Genomic DNA, 18,992 nt, shown 5'->3' on the forward strand with positions numbered 1-18,992 from the left:
ATCCACGTATGCGGCGTGGCTTGATTGTTGTCATTTAGGCAAATCGCGATTATTGCATCGCACGCGTGCGCGCGATGCAATAATCGCAGCATCGGTCCCCGAGGCTCCGTGAAGCGGGGTGTCCGTGATACGGAGCAGCAACGCGGGGGGGGGGGGGGAATATTTATTTTCATTTTGTGCGTCTCCGAGTGGCTCTTCGTTTGCTCCGACAGTCGTTGCGTTGCCAGCCGAGTTCACTCAAGCGACGGGAGAGAGAGAAAGAATCCCTCATCTCTCCCTCCCCAACCCTTCGATTCCTCCCACGCGACGCGTCCTCTCGTTATACCGACTCCTCGCCACCCCCACCTGCCCCACGTTGGAGGACGAGGTGGAGGAGGTAGGGGAAGAGGTGAAGGAGGAGGTGGAATCACTGAGATTCCTCCATTCCTGAATAAAGATTCGGATGTCCTTGTACCGAAAGGCCCCATGCCGCCCACGCCACGCTGTGCGGCGTGGGTGTTGGCGGCGTCGCGAGCTCTTGGTGAAAACGTTCCACACTCTGATGGGCGGAACAGACACATTCTCGTGGTAAGTACCACAGGATGATTGTTGTTGTGTTAGTAATTGGTTGCTATTCTTTGTCAATTGACAAGTGAAATCAATGCCCTGCGGCAGTCTTGCCACGCAAGAATCAGTTTTAGCAAATGAGATGTCCCTCTGAACTGTTTATCCTGCCTAAATACAGATGTATTATTGTTGTTGTTAAGCCACAATAAAAACAAATCCGTGCCGCAACCTCTGATGATAGCAACAACTATTTGGTACTCATTGTAAGGCCCGGGAGTGGTGATGGGCCGAGCTAATCCCTTGCTGACATTCGAACTCACGACTTTTTGTTTTACGCGGAGGCTGTAATTTCACATTTTCAAATCGCTGCGTTTTGAAACCTTAAAAAACAAAACGCGGCCCAACCGAGAACCAGTTTCGGGTGGGCAACACCTCACAGCTGTCGTCATCGGTTAAATGCTGTTTACAAAAACTGGAAAAACACGAACCGAGCGAACGTGTCACCACGCCATGGCTCGATTGGCCATAAGCAGGTGCAATATAAGTACAGTACTACTATTTATCCCGGGGAAGCCACGCTGAGGCGTTGGACACTTTGTTCCAAGAGGGGTCCTGCTGCTGCTGCTGCTGCATTGAATTTGTATTTACAAGGGCGCTACAGTGGCGAGATGCTAACTACCTCGCCTGGTATACACGTGGTCTGCTGTATATTTGGAGTTTGCATGCTCACTCTCTCCCTGGTCGCGTGGATTTTTCTCCCGGTCTTCCGGGTTTTCCCCTCCACATTTAGAATCAACACCACGCGTTTAGAATATTTGGCTGCTGCTGTAATTTCCACGCGATGTACAACTTCGTTGGGCTATCAGTTGTGGCCAGGTCGCTTCTGAAAAGGGCGCTGGAAAACTCGGTGGGCCTTACCTGGTAAAATAAAAGTTAATAAAGTATCATTAGACCTCCTTTGCCAGTACCAAAATATAATAATAGGGTTTTCCCCTTTTTTCTGGCAACAAAATTGAAACCTTTTTACGAGGATTCATGTCTGCATTAACCACAATACTTGCAGTCAAAATGCAAACAAAAAACACACTGATAATATATGCATTGTCCTTGAAAGAAAGCCGTCCCTTGGTGTGGACCAATCAGTTTCAAGGACAATGCATATATTATCATAGTGTGTTTTTTGTTTGCATTTTGACTGCAAGTATTGTGGTTAATGCAGACATGAATCCTGTAAAAAGGTTTCAGTTTTGTTGCCAGAAAAAAGGGGAAAACCCTTATTATTTAAAAAAGTAGTTTAGTTTCAGTATAGTATTTGTAAGATGCTTTCAGACAGTGAATGATGAGTTGTGTGTATCGTTATTGTTGCACACGTGGGATGAAACCGGAGCATCCGGACCAAATTAGCATGCGCGTGGGAGCAACAACTCGCTATCCCCGTACAGATGGAAAATTACGATAAGCGATTGTTTTAATTGAACAAATAAATTGTCCACTTGCGGCGCTGCCTTCTCCTGGCGAGCCAGGCCATGCCTCCTCCTCCTCTTCGACGCCCAAGAGGGTTTCACAACGTCCGTGTGTGCGGTGATCCACCAACCCCCGCTCCTGCCTTCAATGCCAGCCACGTTGGGTAGCCGCCACCACCGCCACCCGGATATATTAGATCGTGTGTGGGAAGCAAATGCCGAATGAAAACAACAACAACAACAACACATCTACCGGTCGTGAACTGTCAGAAAAAAATGCACCAAATTGTCTAAACTTACCGTGTGATTTTGTGTAGCAACAAAAACCCCGATATAGCAAGATAGAGGCGCAGCCCTGCAATTGCTCGCTCACGCCACTGCTGGTGGAAGGGGCCTCCTCGAGAGCGAGTTCTAGAGGGTACAGGCAGACCTCCTTTAGCACGACCCCGTAGAACGCTGATTCGTTATATAGCGCTCACTTCTCCAGGAACGCATCTTGAGCGCTAAGCGAGGTCTACCTCTATTCGGCCTAATCCTCCACGCTGACCAGATGTCTTGGAAGTCGGAGTACGCACCTACGGTGTACTCGTATCGTATGCTGGGTGGACCGAGGCAGAGTGGGTTTAAGAAACTGTCAAGTTTCACGAGACTTTATATGGGAAACCGCTTCATCGCATCATGATCATCACCACGACCAGGTGTTCATGATCATTTACGCACCGTTGGCTACGTACGGTGCGAAAGAAGTTCTCAACATACTGTACATGGGGGTTCGTTGACCATACCTCACCACACCGGTCAGTGCTGCTGTCAGGTGAGTGAGTGTTTACCTGCTAGGGTGGGCCGGGTTTCCTGGTGGGGTGGACTTAAATGGCTACCCCCCCCCCCGCCCCCTCTACTCGCCCCCACCCCCCAACCAAACCACCCCCCACCAAATCACCCCACCCCCTCCTCCCACCAGCACCACCCGAAAAAATGCTCTTAGTTTTTTTCGGTAAAGTCACGTAGGTAAAAATTTATAATTAAAAAAATAATAATAATAATAATAATAAATGAAAATAACTCAATTAAATCACGACGTTTCGGAGGCAACACAAGTCTCCGTCTTCAGGTGGGACCGTCACAGTCAAATTTACTGTATCAAGTGAAGAGAAATCCAAGAGACAAGATTTTAAATACTGGTTAAGGGGAGGTATTTAAGATCTTGTCTCTTGGATGTATCTTTACTTGATACAGTAAATTTAGCTGTGACGGTCCCACCTGAAGACGGAGACTTGTGTTGCCTCCGAAACGTCGTGATTTAATTGAGTTATTTTCATGTATTATTATTTTATTTTATTATAAAAAAAATTACCTACGTGATTTTACCGAAAAAACCTAAGAGTATGAATCCTTGCAGTCACGAAAGCTTCAAATCTAGAACCACCCGAATAAGTTTACCCCATATAATAAGGGGGGGGGGGGAGGAGGGGCATGTACACGCGAGGGGCCTCTTAATCCATACAGCTCCCGATAATTAGCAACGGTCGGCCGCGTACGGTGCGAAAGAAGTTCAACCTGCATGCATGCATGCATACAGTCGCACTGCGATTGCAACGCAAAATCGTGCCGAGTCGCTCTTGCGAGAGGCAGCAAACCGCGTGCGCGCTCACGCCGCCAACGGCCGTGAAAGCAGCAAAAAAACGCCCCCCCCCCCCCCACGGGAAACGAACTCGGGTTGTGTTTCGTAAGCAGCAGCGCGATGAGGATGGGGAGAAGAGTGAACAGGCCGCGCCGTGTCTGGCCGTGCGTGGATCAGACGCCGGGGAAGGAGCAGCAGCAGCAGCAGCAGCGAGCGCCTTTGTCTGGAGAAACGGGCGCTCCAGCAGCTCTTAAACCGAATGAAAAACATTACGTTTTTTAATTTCTGTAATTCTTCATACCCCCCCCATCCTATCGAATGCCCATTCAGATGTTTCGCAGACCCGTACTCAAATCCTTCGTGCGTTGGGAAGCGAATGTCAGATCTGCCTCCCTTCACTAGCGGGCAACGCTTGCCCGCTTGCTATGCGTTTGAGAGTTCCGTACAGTGATGATTTTTAGTTTGCCAGACAAAGGACTTGTCACGTCGATGTTTTCACTCCATCACCAGGAGCTGGAAATGTATTAAGCGGAAGAACGACATTTCATTTGTCGCGCGTGTGTTTGTGTTTTTGTCGTTGTCGTTGATTCGGGCATTTGATGACCAAGCTGAGACGGTCAACTCACGCGACCCAGTGCTCAGCCCCATCAACTCGCCACACTCGCAGGGGTGCTGCGTTCGGATGGAGCTTCTCAGCTGTGCCAGCCCCAGCAGGGCCTCCTCCTACAGGTGACGCCTCCCCCCCCCCTCCTCCTCTTCCTTTTTATTTAAAACTCGGGAGGGGAAAACCGAGCTCGCGCGCGTGAAGAATGGAGTTACCACGTGGCACGAGACACGATCTGTGAACAACCTGAGCTCCGTCATCAATAATGGAGGGCTGTCGGTGGATGTGCACTAGGAGGCGAGGTCGCGGCTTTGTTTGACCATCCGCCCGGACGCTTTGACTCTTAACTAAAATACAAAATGTGCCGATGAACGCGCCGCCGCGTCCGCGTGGCCGGGAAACTCGGCGCGTGTCGTCGTACAGGCGACGAAATCGTCGATCAGCGATAACAGCCGTGGTGTGGAAGAATGACAATACGAGCGATCCGCACGTGGATCGAGCCATCCCCGTTGGTTAGTGACGCTATTGCGTAATGTGAACCGCCTAATTGCTTTAATTGGGAGTTCAATATCTGCATGGCCGACCGCGGTCCGGTTTGTTATCGCGCTTTGCAGCTCGCACGGTGAAGATTGCGTGCTGCGTGCGTCTCTCTATCCCCCTCTCTCTCTCTCTCTCGTGCGAAGCTACGGAGAGAATCGTCGAGGGAAGGAATTCTGTCCGGCGCTCGGCAGAACGACCACCGACGCCGCTGGGCCTGCGGCATCATCGCCCCGCTTGATGATGATGATGGTGATGATGGTGATGGTGATGATGGTGATGATGATGGTCCATTCCTTTTTCACAGCTCTTCAGAATTTTTAACGGCCGGGGCGTCACGAGACACCGTCTACAAGTGACGACCTCGAATCGGCGGACATCGGCCGCGTGTATTGAGCGAGGAGGTCATCGTCGTCGTCATCGTCCATGATCCATCCCAGGGTTGGCCCAACCTGGAACAGACCAAGTGCCAAAAGTAGTCATGAGTTCTGCAAAAGAGCCCAGTGTGTGTATATATATAAGTGTGTATATTTATCTGGCAACAAAACTGACACCTTTTTACAAGGAGTCATGTTTGCATAGACTGCAATACCTGCAGTCATAATACAAACAAAAGAACATAACTCTGATAATGTGCACTGTCCTTGAAGTTGATTGGTCCACACCCGAGACAGCTTTCCTTAGAGCCTAGTCTCACATGGGTTGGACCAGATGACGCCAAAAGGCGCACAACTCAAAGACAATGCACCATCAGAGTATGAGAGCTCGGGGCAAGCATCTACACTATGGGAACCTCATTTGCCAGTAAAAATATGATAATTGGTTTTTTACCCTTCTATCTGGCAACAAAACTGACACCTTTTTACAAGGAGTCATGTTTGCATAGACTGCAATACCTGCAGTCATAATACAAACAAAAGAACATAACTCTGATAATGTGCACTGTCCTTGAAGTTGATTGGTCCACACCCGAGACAGCTTTCCTTAGAGCCTAGTCTCACATGGGTTGGACCAGATGACGCCAAAAGGCGCACAACTCAAAGACAATGCACCATCAGAGTATGAGAGCTCGGGGCAAGCATCTACACTATGGGAACCTCATTTGCCAGTAAAAATATGATAATTGGTTTTTTACCCTTCTATCTGGCAACAAAACTGACACCTTTTTACAAGGAGTCATGTTTGCATAGACTGCAATACCTGCAGTCATAATACAAACAAAAGAACATAACTCTGATAATGTGCACTGTCCTTGAAGTTGATTGGTCCACACCCGAGACAGCTTTCCTTAGAGCCTAGTCTCACATGGGTTGGACCAGATGACGCCAAAAGGCGCACAACTCAAAGACAATGCACCATCAGAGTATGAGAGCTCGGGGCAAGCATCTACACTATGGGAACCTCATTTGCCAGTAAAAATATGATAATTGGTTTTTTACCCTTCTATCTGGCAACAAAACTGACACCTTTTTACAAGGAGTCATGTTTGCATAGACTGCAATACCTGCAGTCATAATACAAACAAAAGAACATAACTCTGATAATGTGCACTGTCCTTGAAGTTGATTGGTCCACACCCGAGACAGCTTTCCTTAGAGCCTAGTCTCACATGGGTTGGACCAGATGACGCCAAAAGGCGCACAACTCAAAGACAATGCACCATCAGAGTATGAGAGCTCGGGGCAAGCATCTACACTATGGGAACCTCATTTGCCAGTAAAAATATGATAATTGGTTTTTTACCCTTCTATCTGGCAACAAAACTGACACCTTTTTACAAGGAGTCATGTTTGCATAGACTGCAATACCTGCAGTCATAATACAAACAAAAGAACATAACTCTGATAATGTGCACTGTCCTTGAAGTTGATTGGTCCACACCCGAGACAGCTTTCCTTAGAGCCTAGTCTCACATGGGTTGGACCAGATGACGCCAAAAGGCGCACAACTCAAAGACAATGCACCATCAGAGTATGAGAGCTCGGGGCAAGCATCTACAATATGGGAACCTCATTTGCCAGTAAAAATATGATAATTGGTTTTTTACCCTTCTATCTGGCAACAAAACTGACACCTTTTTACAAGGAGTCATGTTTGCATAGACTGCAATACCTGCAGTCATAATACAAACAAAAGAACATAACTCTGATAATGTGCACTGTCCTTGAAGTTGATTGGTCCACACCCGAGACAGCTTTCCTTAGAGCCTAGTCTCACATGGGTTGGACCAGATGACGCCAAAAGGCGCACAACTCAAAGCCAATGCACCATCAGAGTATGAGAGCTCGGGGCAAGCATCTACACTATGGGAACCTCATTTGCCAGTAAAAATATGATAATTGGTTTTACTGGCAAATGAGGTTCCCATAGTGTAGATGCTTGCCCCGAGCTCTCATACTCTGATGGTGCATTGTCTTTGAGTTGTGCGCCTTTTGGCGTCATCTGGTCCAACCCATGTGAGACTAGGCTCTAAGGAAAGCTGTCTCGGGTGTGGACCAATCAACTTCAAGGACAGTGCACATTATCAGAGTTATGTTCTTTTGTTTGTATTATGACTGCAGGTATTGCAGTCTATGCAAACATGACTCCTTGTAAAAAGGTGTCAGTTTTGTTGCCAGATAGAAGGGTAAAAAACCAATTATCATATTTTTACTGGCAAATGAGGTTCCCATAGTGTAGATGCTTGCCCCGAGCTCTCATACTCTGATGGTGCATTGTCTTTGAGTTGTGCGCCTTTTGGCGTCATCTGGTCCAACCCATGTGAGACTAGGCTCTAAGGAAAGCTGTCTCGGGTGTGGACCAATCAACTTCAAGGACAGTGCACATTATCAGAGTTATGTTCTTTTGTTTGTATTATGACTGCAGGTATTGCAGTCTATGCAAACATGACTCCTTGTAAAAAGGTGTCAGTTTTGTTGCCAGATAGAAGGGTAAAAAACCAATTATCATATTTTTACTGGCAAATGAGGTTCCCATAGTGTAGATGCTTGCCCCGAGCTCTCATACTCTGATGGTGCATTGTCTTTGAGTTGTGCGCCTTTTGGCGTCATCTGGTCCAACCCATGTGAGACTAGGCTCTAAGGAAAGCTGTCTCGGGTGTGGACCAATCAACTTCAAGGACAGTGCACATTATCAGAGTTATGTTCTTTTGTTTGTATTATGACTGCAGGTATTGCAGTCTATGCAAACATGACTCCTTGTAAAAAGGTGTCAGTTTTGTTGCCAGATAGAAGGGTAAAAAACCAATTATCATATTTTTACTGGCAAATGAGGTTCCCATAGTGTAGATGCTTGCCCCGAGCTCTCATACTCTGATGGTGCATTGTCTTTGAGTTGTGCGCCTTTTGGCGTCATCTGGTCCAACCCATGTGAGACTAGGCTCTAAGGAAAGCTGTCTCGGGTGTGGACCAATCAACTTCAAGGACAGTGCACATTATCAGAGTTATGTTCTTTTGTTTGTATTATGACTGCAGGTATTGCAGTCTATGCAAACATGACTCCTTGTAAAAAGGTGTCAGTTTTGTTGCCAGATAGAAGGGTAAAAAACCAATTATCATATTTTTACTGGCAAATGAGGTTCCCATAGTGTAGATGCTTGCCCCGAGCTCTCATACTCTGATGGTGCATTGTCTTTGAGTTGTGCGCCTTTTGGCGTCATCTGGTCCAACCCATGTGAGACTAGGCTCTAAGGAAAGCTGTCTCGGGTGTGGACCAATCAACTTCAAGGACAGTGCACATTATCAGAGTTATGTTCTTTTGTTTGTATTATGACTGCAGGTATTGCAGTCTATGCAAACATGACTCCTTGTAAAAAGGTGTCAGTTTTGTTGCCAGATAGAAGGGTAAAAAACCAATTATCATATTTTTACTGGCAAATGAGGTTCCCATAGTGTAGATGCTTGCCCCGAGCTCTCATACTCTGATGGTGCATTGTCTTTGAGTTGTGCGCCTTTTGGCGTCATCTGGTCCAACCCATGTGAGACTAGGCTCTAAGGAAAGCTGTCTCGGGTGTGGACCAATCAACTTCAAGGACAGTGCACATTATCAGAGTTATGTTCTTTTGTTTGTATTATGACTGCAGGTATTGCAGTCTATGCAAACATGACTCCTTGTAAAAAGGTGTCAGTTTTGTTGCCAGATAGAAGGGTAAAAAACCAATTATCATATTTTTACTGGCAAATGAGGTTCCCATAGTGTAGATGCTTGCCCCGAGCTCTCATACTCTGATGGTGCATTGTCTTTGAGTTGTGCGCCTTTTGGCGTCATCTGGTCCAACCCATGTGAGACTAGGCTCTAAGGAAAGCTGTCTCGGGTGTGGACCAATCAACTTCAAGGACAGTGCACATTATCAGAGTTATGTTCTTTTGTTTGTATTATGACTGCAGGTATTGCAGTCTATGCAAACATGACTCCTTGTAAAAAGGTGTCAGTTTTGTTGCCAGATAGAAGGGTAAAAAACCAATTATCATATTTTTACTGGCAAATGAGGTTCCCATAGTGTGTATATTTATATAAGTTGTGTGTGTATATAGACAGTTTTCAGCACAGCACAGGAGACGTTCATCATCTCTTTGCTACTGTCGTGAGAGTAGCGCGTTCTACGTTATGCCAACTTAGGTCGAGCCCCTCCCCCCCGCCCACCCCTCGCCCCCCTCCAAACCCGTGTGTCATCTCTCGCGCTTGACCTTTGTGGGCGCCAACGCCACGGCGGACACCCTCTCGCGGGTGTGTGTCCCCTTCTCGCCTTGCCGTCACTTTCTTTTTCGAAATCGCTTCCGACCGCCCCCCGCGCTCCGGGCTCGCCGCCGTCGTGTCGTCGTTTGTGAACGCGGTCCCCTCGCCTCTGCGGTGTCGCCTCCCGAGAACGACACCCGAACCGGTGACGTCTCCTCCACGTGCGTCCCACTCCATCCCCTGGAGATCTTCCATCAATGTGTCGGGTCGGAACTGATGTCGAGCGCGCCTTTTCATTCGCTGGTGGCAAGCAAGTATTTATGTTCAGGTCAAAAGTATTTATGTTCAGTTCAACTTTGCATGCGCCTGTTTTTTTTGCCACTTGTCTCAATCGTGAGCTCTTGAGAAAATCTAACTGTTTTTTGTTCCCGATGAGCGGAGGCGGTGTTACAGGCCGCCTAAGCTACGCTACTCGCTGACCCCTGGGATTCATGAGGTCGTTTAACAAGTTCAACTTTCCCGAGTTAAACAAAACGCTGGAGGAGGTCACCCCCCTCCTCCCTCCCCCCTATTGAGGTCGTGTCCCCCGTCAGTGCCGCGTTAATTATCTCAAGAGGGTTCACGTTAGCGGCTCGGCCCACTCCACGTTCCACTCCCCCCGCCCGCCCACCGACCTCTCCTCATTCCACTCCCACCTCATTCCCACTAACGAGACACTCGCTGCCAGTGGGGTCACGGAAAGTCAGGGGCCTGAGGTCGCGCGGGGTCACCGCGGGCTCACCCAAACAATCCTGTGTGGCGCCTCCCGGAGAGCGGCGCTTGGAGTTCCAAGCCGTAACAAACAATCGCAACAAAAATCCCAGAGCGACATTGACGTAACAAGCGCCTTCATCACCTACTCGCCCCCCTCTGCCCCCCCTCCCACTTCCACCCAACCCCCCCGAACGCCGCCAACCCCTCGAACCTTTGTTACGGACCTTTGGGCGGCGTTCTCCCGAACACTCAATAGTGGAAAGTCCCGGTTCGAAACCCGGGCCGGTGGAGTTGTTCTCTGCGTGAAACCCGCGTGGTCCGAGTCCTCGTCCGTGGGCGTTCGCCTTCATTGGGGGAGCGAGCGCGCGATCTGTCGCCTTTCATCACAGGAGCGCCAGCTCCATCGGTCGTGGACGCAGTCGTCTTCGATGGCCACTCTCTGCCCGGTCTCTTCAAGGTGACCTTGAAGGGATCACCTCGCTCTACACACACAAGGGGGTCTGCTAGAGAGGAAAACGATTGTCGCGTGGAGGGCAAATTTCTTTTTGTTTTCTTCATCCTTACAGCCGGGAATATTGCCACGCCGATTGTAACGACGCGCCAATTGTAACGTGACTTTGTGTGCAGTCGTTGGTGACTGCCTTCACGGAGACCCGCAGCGACTCGCTTGATAGCCAAAGCCAATGCAGCACTGTAACGAATGGCAAAGGTGCGGCCCTGAAATTTTTCGCTCGCGCCCCTGCTGGAAGAAGGGCCTCTACTAGAGGGCGTCTTTCAGGCTAGCCCCCTTCGCCAGACTGCGTCCAACCCTGAACTCCGCCTCGCTCTCTTAAATTCTCGCGGACAAATTATGCAGATGGCTCATTCCGCGGTTGAAAGCAAAATCCACACGGCCCGGGACGTACTTCATCCAGTATGTGGATTGGCAATGGTCTGAAAACTGTAATAATAATAATGATTACCCTCATCATCATCATCATGAATGTAGTATTTGCATCATCAGTCACGTTATAGTCTATGAGCGGTATTACTATTTAAACTAAAACTAACACTCTTTTTTATTTTATCAGGTAAGGCTCACCTGAGCTCTACAGTTATTTTTCAGAAGCGACCTGGCTACAAATGATAGCTCTATGAAATCGCTTATCACGTGGAAATGTACAGCAGCCACATGCTCGAAAGCAGTGGTTATTAACCTTTACTACGGCCTTGCACCCCTTTGGTTCTAAATCGTAAAGAAAATTATGTCAACAATGACATAGGTTTGATGAAACAAAGTAGTTGTGTACTTATGTGTCCGTGCTTATATTTGCGTTTCGATGATTGACCTAAAAACATCTGACCATCTCTCGCACTCCCAGAAAGGGCATCTCCCACCCCCAAGGGGTGCGCGCACCCCAGGTGAAGAAGAATCACTGCTCTAAACGCACGTTTCTAAATGTGGTGGGGAAAAACCGGAGGACCCGGAGAAAAATCCACACGACCACCGAGAGAGAGAGACACCCACGGACCTTCTCTGTACCAGACGAGGTCGTTAGCATCTCGCCACCGTGGCGCCAACGTTCTTGATATCACGGTGCCACCTTTTGCTTGCTACTGTAGGGCTTGTGGTGTTAGGGGCGGTGTTTGTGTGACCACTGCGGTGTGTGCGTGGGAGGGGGGGGCTCCTGGGCGGGGAGGGGTGGGGGGGCGTGCGGGAGTCGTTTCGCGACACGCGATCCCTAGCCGAGGGCTCCCCCCTCCCCATTCCTTCTCCCCATCCCCGGGGTCAAGCGCCTTTTGACTTCTCACCCCCCGCGAAAGAGAGAGAAAGGGGAGTGAAAAAGTTCGGTCTCGCCTGGCTTATTCGGGTAGTGCTGGTGGGTGGAGGGAGAGGGGGAAGCAGAGGGGCGGTGGAGGGGGGGGCAGCCCTTGAAGTCCGCCTCACCTGGAAAGCCGGCCCACCTGAGCAGGTAAACATTCACTCACTGATAGCAGCACCGATCGGTGTGGTGAGGTATGGTCAACGAAACCCCCAAGTACGTACTGTTTGATGAACTTCTTTCGCACCCTACGTGGCCAATCGTGCTCAACGCAACAACACAGCAGCTCTAAAGAAATGCGTTCGTCAATCTTCAGTTGATTTGAAAGCGCGTCGCTCCAGCGGCTCCCTAATATCGGACGGAAGAACGTTCCAGACGGCCGCAGAAGCGCATCCGAAAGCGGGCGACGTTGTGACCGCCGCCTTTGTTCGACCGGAGTTCGCGTAATTTTGATGCTTCATCAGCAATCGGATCAGGATGAGAAATGTGTCACTTTTTTTGGAGGAATCCGACGAGCTACGGAGCATAAACATCCCAGAATCCTCTCGGTTTGGGGTCCAAATGTTGTCGCTTATTACATCTCATAAGAAACGTCGCACAGATGTCCCCCTTTTGACGAGGACATTGAGCGAAGTGGCGTGGAAGAGGCCTGCGATGTTGCGGCTGGATCGGGAGTAGGCGGGATGTATTTAATTATTCACTCGATGACAAAGAGGGAGCAGACACCGCGCGCATTGTTTCATAATTTTTGCCCCTAAAAAAATTGTAAAGAGGACGGTGACCTTTTTGTCACTCGCGTAGCGCACGCCTGGCGCGGTATGAATAATACATGATGATGACGACTAATGTAAATAATTGACGGGCCTTTGTCAATCCACTGCTGGATGAAGGCCCCACCCTATGCTGTGTCGTTAACGGGGGTTGTTTGAGCGTCCTTCATCCACCGCACTGGGGGTCTGCTGTCTGTTGAGGGGGGGGGGGGGGGTTGGGGGGGGGGTCCAGAACCGCTACAAATATTCCCCATTGACGTTGGCCCTGAGAAACAGGAACCGAACTCGGGTCACCGGGGTTCGTGGCGCAGTCAGCTAACCACGACGCCACCACGTCCAACGTACAAAGAGACGAGGAACGCCCGTGTCGCCATCAACAGCCTGTTGGGGCCAATTGCTGTTAGCGAGTAGCACCTATGAAGGCCGGGACGGCACAGGGGAGAGGGGGTGGGCGGCCAGCGCCACGCTCGGCCGCCTTTGTCTCCCTCGTCACGATGTTTGCACAACGCACCAGGTACTCATTTGAGGCCGAGTCGACCTAAGGGAGGCCCAGGACCGGTTCAGATAATCGTCACCGGTGTTGACCGTGAGCGGGAATCGAATTCGGGACGACCGCGTGCGTGACTGTGCGCTAACCACTACGCCACCGCTCCCCGCGTACATACAGACACGCGCGCGCGCACAGACACATCAACACACGAATGCAATCAACTGGCATTGATGCGGCGATCGCAGCTTCCTTTTAATGTGGGGGGCGAGGGGAGCGGCGCTGAGTGGCGTCTCGGCATAGCCGCCTCAATGCAGGGGGCAGATCGCGTTTCCTCGATCTTGCTGCTCCTTTCATCACAGGGGGCGGGGGGGGGGGCTCGGGACGGCTCGGGACGCCGTGGAGCTGACGGGGGAAGCTTCGACAGCCGCCGCTGCCAAGCGTGAAGCCCAGCCGGAGCGTTTGTCGCGTGGGTGGCTGGGCCGGCTGGGTGGGTGGGTGGCTGGGAGGTTTCAGTGGTTGGGTGGCTCGATAGTTGGGTCAGTGGGTTGGTGAGTGAGTGATGTAGTGAAGGAGTAGTTGGCTGAGTAAATGATGTGGTGGATGGGTAGTTGGCTGGGTGAGTGGCTAGGTGGTCCGGTAGGTGGGTGGATGACTGGGTCGTTGGGTGTCTGAGTGGGTAATGTCGTGATTGAGTCGTTGGCTGGGTGGGTGGCTGGATGATTGGGTATGTGGGTGGATGACTGGGTGGATGACTGGGTGGCTGGTTGGGTGGCTGGGTCATTGGGTGGCTGGATCGGTGGGCGACTGAGTAGACAACTTAGGTACTGAGCGAGTGGCTGGGTCAGTGGGTGACACAGTGACTGAGTGGGTGATTGAATGACTGGGATGGTGGCTGCGTGGCCGTGTGAGTTATGTAGTTATTGAGCGTCTGGGTCCGTGGCTGAGTGGGTCTCGGTGAATTGTTGACTGGGCTAGTGGCTGGCTATAGGTAGCTGGATAGGCGAACTGTGTGAATGATCAAATGACTGAATGACGCGGTGACTGGCTGGCTTTCTAGCCGTGTGCACTCGTTAGCAGCCTCTGCACTTCCGTCAGCGGTGGCGTGAGCGAGCAATTGCGGGGCTGCGCCTCCCCCACATTGCGGTCTAATTACCCCCCCCCCCCTCCTTCAAGCGTCAACGCAGCTCAACTCTGGCCGATCGAGAACTCACGAGCGGAGACCCCTCCAACCCCCCAGCCGCCGTGCAAACAACATCCAGTCCGGTGCACTGATAGACGGCGCGCCCCGTGCGACGGAGGCGGCGTCGCGCGCGTCGCTCCCCTCCTGTGGAGGAGCCACCCCTCGGGGCTGCTGCTCCTGGCCGAGGGCCTCTCCGCCGAGTGGCGACCCCGTGGGGCCACCGCTGCCGAGGGATTCGCTCATTCGGCGCACGCGCTGCTCGCGCCGAGCCGAGACGCGCGCAGGTATACCCACACGAGGGGGGGGGGGGGATAAACCCACATGGGGGGGGGGGGTAGACCCACGTGGAGGGAGGATAGACCCACGTGAGGGGATAGACCCACGTGGGGGGATAGACCCACGTGGGGGGGGGGTGGGAAGGATCCACGTGGGGGGGGGGGGGAGGATGGATCCACGTGGGGGGGGGGAGGATGGATCCACGTGGGGGGGGGGGAGGATGGATCCACGTGGGGGGGGGAGGATGGATCCACGTGGAGGGGGGGATAGACCCAGGTTGGGGGATCGACCCCCGCGGGGGTAGGTGCGCGCCTCTGTCCCCCCCTCCGAACCCCACCCAAGACATCTTTAGCATCAGCATCGTCATCATCGCTGTTGTAATCAGCAGCAGCATCTTCATCGTCACGAGCAGCAGCGGCAGCATTATAGTTGTCATCAGAATTATCATCATCATCCAAGTCATGGGTGTCATTGTTTTCACCCTTGTTATTATCATCATCGTTCTCGTGATCATGTCCAGCAGCAGCAGCTACTGTAAGAGAAACACCGGCCCCAGCATGATGATAACCACTGCATGTATGGTCGCCTCATAATCACGATCACTATCAAAGCCGCCAAAATATTTTTTGGGAAACCTGGGACAAAATACCAGACGGAGGCCACCTATGGAAGGCCCCTTGGCTCTTACTGAGGGCCCTTCGGATGTGAGGCCTGGGGTAGCCCCCACCATCTACCCTACCCCCCAGAGCCCGAATCGCATTTTCTTTTCATCGGCATGGTCATCTCAAGCATAACAATCGATTTAAATTGCAACGCCGAGGAGATGCATTTTGGCCATTTCATCCGGAGGTGAATGTGGTCATAAAATGTGTTCGTGTATGAATGTGTGTTGAACTTGTTTCGCGACGCTCGTAGCCAACCGCGCTAATCTAGCAACACAACACCTGTTGCATTTCCAGAAAGGGTAACACTCATTCTTATTTTTCATAAATAGCAGTGTGCGCGCGTATTCGTGTGTGTGTGTGCGGTGGCGAGCAGCGGCGAGCACTGGTGCAGAGTTAGAATCCAGACGACAGCTAACTTCATTGGCTAGTGATATCCAAACAAGTGTTCGGCCTCCCATAGGTCTCTGCGGCCTTAAATGAGTAGCAAGTACCATCAGTATCGGTACTGGGGAGACCAATGCGGCCGGACGTGGTGCTGGCCACAACACGACCACGTGCTCTATTCCGGCCTTTAATAGGTGTTGACTAACAATACATTTGCTTGCCCAGGCAGTCTACAGCGGCTACACGGGGAATCTTTGTCTTTGTTTGTCCCTATATAATATATATATACACATACTGTATACCTAATCATGAAGAGCAGCGTTGTGATTTTATTGTTGAGAGGTTGATCGAAATTAACATCTGAAGCGCGCTGGCTGTGACTGGCTGCTGCTGCTATTCGCCCCACCGTCGGTGCTGTTTGTATTATTACTATTATTATTGTGATTTAAAATACCTGGGAACAATACGCGTAGGGAAGATGCATCAGATATTCGTGTCACATCGCGGAGCGGTCTCGTCTAGTGGCGGCTTTTAATTTCCTGTCGCATTGTGTTGTCGGTAATTAAAGTTACCCTCGGCGCGCGCCACTCACCGAGCCAAGCCCTCTCCATCTCGCTCCCCTGCTCGTTCTTTCTTTTATCTCTCTTTCTCTCCCACCTCCCCCCCCCCTCATCTCCTCTCTCGCATCTCTCCAGCGAAGCGCAAGCGAGCGGATGAGCCACTCGCACTCGGCCCCGCGTCGTCCACAGCATCCTCCCGCGCTCGCGGCTGAATGAGATGAGCGAGACGAGGGATGAGAGGCGAAGAGCGAGAGCGCGGGGGGGGGAGGGGGAGATGGCGAGCGGCCTCGCAGCGAGGGCAAGTGGGAGTGCGAGAGAGCTTCTTATTTCTTTTACAAAAGGACCCGCGAGACAAAAAAACGAGGCTCTCGTTCTTGAAGCACAACGCATTACGTATGTTTTTTTAATACAAACCAAATCTGCTGAGTTGTTTATTCCGCCAGCAATTCCCTACCCCCGCGAGTCATTCTCGAGAAGCAACATTGAGATGGCAAACATTGTTTTTCACAGAAGCTAAAATCAGAAACGTCAGTGAATTGACAAGTGACGAGTGCCATTTATTTCTCAACAAAACAGACCAAAATGTAATAGTGAAACTTGACAAGGTTCGTGTTTCTGTCAAGGGATGTGCGCACTGAACAATTTAACAATGAGACGGTGTGTGTCTCTCTCTTGCTCTTCAAAATCTAAAATGAGGTGTCCCGTACACCCCACGCACACACGAAGCCCCACTCGACGAACGATATTAATTGTCATTGCAGTATAGTGGGCAACATTTCATTTGTTTCAAAGACGCATCGTGTAGGTTAATGTGAACCAGTACACGTACAAAAGTGGTACTTAGCAAAGGTAAATGTCAGTGGAATGAGATGAGAGACATTGAAAAGCCATGACATATGAACAACATTTCTGCGGCTCGTTAATTGTCACTCTGGTTCTTTCTGCAGTCACGAAAGCCTCAAATCAAGATCGTTAATTATCCACGAAGAAAGCTTCACTGAGTTTCGAGAGAATTATTTTATTATGTTTTATTTTTATTATTTTATTATTTCCCTTCTACGTGACTTTACCGAAAGCACTTAGAAGATGAATCCCTGCAGTCACGAAAGCTTTAAATCGAAATTTGAGTTTCGAGACTTGATGTTTCCAGAAGGCGCCAGCATTGGCAAGTTCGGTCCATTACATTAACGAGCGTTTGGCTTCGGTATGGCATAAAATCTGAGTGTCCTGGAGAAAACCCACAAAGACTCATCAAAGATGGATTCAATCCCCAGTTGAACCAACGTCTGTACATTCAATATATGTGCATATCCTGAACCCATTTCCCGCCCTGCTATCTCTTAGCCACCTCACACAGCCCCATACTTATATACACACCACACCTGGTAAACAACTCTGATTCGATTAGGTTGTATTTCTTTTCCCAGGTGAGACCCACCTGAGCTGTATATAGCTCTTTTTCAGAAGTGACCAGACCACAAATGTCCGTTCAACTTCGTGGCTTAGCATCACGTGGAAATGTATTGCAGCCAAATACTCTGAACGAGTGGTTGTTAACCTGTCTTGCAGCCTGTGCACCCCTATGATTCTCAGGAAGGGCATCTTGCACCCCCAGGGGGTGCGTGCACCCCAGGTTAAGAACCGCTGCTCTAAACGCGTGATGTTGATTCTAAATGTGGAGGGAAAAGCCGGAGGACCCGGAGAAAAATCCACGCTACTACGGGGAGAGAGACACGCAAACTCCAAATATACAGCAGGCGTCAGGGTCGGGATCGAACCCACGACCTCCTGTATAGCAAGAGAGGTCGTTAACATCTCTTAATCACCGTGATGATGATGATGAGAGAGAGAGAGACACGCAAACTCCAAATATACAGCAGCAGGCGTCAGGGTCGGGATAGAACCCACGACCTCATGTATACCAGACGAGGTAGTTAACATCTCTTTACCACCGTGATGATGATGAGAGAGAGACACGCAAACTCCAAATATACAGCAGGCGTCAGGGTCGGGATCGAACCCACGACCTCCTGTATAGCAGGAGAGGTCGTTAACATCTTGCAACCGCGCCGCACTTTCAGCAGGAAGGTCATCCGTGGACGGGGCAGATCTCAGTTGCAATCAGAGTGGCGTAGATCGTGATACAAACAGCGAGTATCGGTACGTGCGTGACTAAACTGACTATACACTTCAAAAAATAAAAATAAAACCCGTAACTGCTCTGAACCGCGAAACAAATAACTGCATAACATAGCCGCAACTTATTTTGAAAACATGACACCCGCAGTTGTGTGGTCTTGACGCAGGCGAGTGGATAACGCGTTTGGCTCAACAGACACGCGGCGGAGGTTAAGCGAGCCTGTGATTATGGCCCTTAAACGATGGACTTCAGGTCTACGTTGACTCTCACCCGGTCATAAATAGAGGTCATCTGTCATCCGCCCGCGCGTGCAGGTGCTGTGGGTGCATTTATTTTGTTGTTGAATCGCAGGGTTGAGGCAGGTAGCAGAGGGTTGGGGAAGGCCATCATCCAGCAGTGGATTGACAATGGCCGATGATGACGTTGATGGTTGCGAGGATCATCTGTCCTTTATAAACGCTTAAGTACATCCAGAGTCATCTTCCGCATTTTGGTGGCTCTAAGCCCGCAAATCAAATTCCACATTC

The 18,992-nt window shown here is 50.3% G+C and overlaps 1 long non-coding RNA gene across 1 annotated transcript; it reads left to right on the forward strand.

Annotated features, from left to right (window-relative positions):
• The first annotated feature begins 211 nt into the window (after positions 1 to 211).
• On the forward strand, positions 212 to 5,300 carry LOC144717200 (uncharacterized). The gene is made up of 3 exons (XR_013585058.1): positions 212 to 567; positions 4,239 to 4,359; positions 5,079 to 5,300. It is a non-coding gene; the product is annotated as an uncharacterized LOC144717200 (long non-coding RNA).
• Positions 5,301 to 18,992: the final 13,692 nt, after the last annotated feature.

The sequence above is a fragment of the Lampetra planeri genome, chromosome 3, assembly GCF_965212315.1.
Source record: "Lampetra planeri chromosome 3, kcLamPlan1.2.h2, whole genome shotgun sequence".
Lineage (NCBI taxonomy): Eukaryota > Metazoa > Chordata > Hyperoartia > Petromyzontiformes > Petromyzontidae > Lampetra > Lampetra planeri.